This window comes from Cebus imitator, unplaced genomic scaffold, assembly GCF_001604975.1.
Source record: "Cebus imitator isolate Cc_AM_T3 unplaced genomic scaffold, Cebus_imitator-1.0 Scaffold547, whole genome shotgun sequence".
NCBI lineage: Eukaryota > Metazoa > Chordata > Mammalia > Primates > Cebidae > Cebus > Cebus imitator.
The window spans coordinates 720,838-722,312 of NW_016107862.1; positions in this window are offsets into that span (position 1 = coordinate 720,838).

The following is a 1,475-nucleotide window of genomic DNA, read 5'->3' on the forward strand; positions in this document are numbered from 1 at the left end:
GCCTCCTGGGTTCAGGCAATTCTCCTGCCTCAGCATCCTGAGTAGCTGGGATTACAGGCAGGCGCCACCATGCCCAGCTAATGTTTTGTATTTTTAGTAGAGATGGGGTTTCACCATGTTGACCAGGATGGTCTCGATCTCTTGATCTCGTGATCCACCTGCCTCGGCCTCCCAAAGTGCTGCGATTACAGGCTTGAGCCACCGTGCCCGGCCATGATTAGTTTTCTTAAAGAAATTTCTCAAATTTGTAGAAGCTTCAGGCTCCACAAAATACCAAATCTGTTCCTGATGGCAGCTACATGGCCCATAGTCTTATTTACAGTGAACACCAATGGATATCGGGCACACCATGGAACATGTCCTGTTGGTGAATGCCATTTGTCATTTGTATCCCTGTAAAAAAAAGCAATATGAAAAAATTAAGAACCACTGCTTTAGACAGCAGGAGCAAACAAGTAACTTTATCAGAGTGATTAGCACCAACTGAATTCAGAGTGTATTATTGCTAGGTATTTGCTTATACATTTACCACATGAATATGTTTATATATTGGTATGACACCAAGAACATGTGCCCTGGTTACCTATTGCTCTATAACAAATGACAGAGATGAAAGGAAATATTTGGCTGCTCTCCAGTTACAGAACAAAATGTCTTAAAACAGCAATCATTTTATTATGTCTTACTGTATCTCGCCTTCTTAGAGGGTGATCAGGATAAGCTTGAAAGGTAAATATTTGCCAGACTGAACGAGTGGCAGTGGCATTACATGCAATATTTGAGTTTCGGCAAAGAACTATTGGGAAAATGAAAAGAGGAAACCATATTCTGAGTATTTATAATTGTAGACAGGCCTCAAGAATATTTGGGAAGGGGAGAAATGGTGTGAGACTGGGAGGAAGTGTTTGAGGTGAGTACATATTTCACCATCAAAGTATAATGATGAAATGACTCTAGTGGCAGTGAATCCAAGAATTAAATAGGTTACGACAAGGGCAGTGACTCTAAGGGCACTGTCAAGGTGCAGCGTTCCTTCCTCCCAACCAGCCAGCCAGTTTTGGGGAGTTAGGAATGAAGCTTAGGTGTGAGATGAAAGGAAAGATTTGGCTGCTCTCCAGTTACAAGTACAGTATGTTGGCTGTAATAAGGCCAATGTAGATATTGTCTTAATCTTGAAAGAGGCCAAGATACGGAGTTCCTTCTATGAAGTCTGGATTTCCCACTGATTTCAAAGGCATCCCTGAGGGCGGGCAAGTTATGAGAAACCCATTAGGCGTGGTCCAGTGAGGCTGCCTAAGAAGGATACCATTCACTACCCCATTTTCAGAGGAGCCTAAAGTACATGGCAATGTTTGATTCAAGCTGCAAGCACATTTTCCGTGTCATGGTGTTTACTTTCACTCCATTTTTATTTTTGAAGATGTACTATAGGGTATTATATTTTGCCTAGAGTTCCTTCCAGAGTTGTTTTTTTT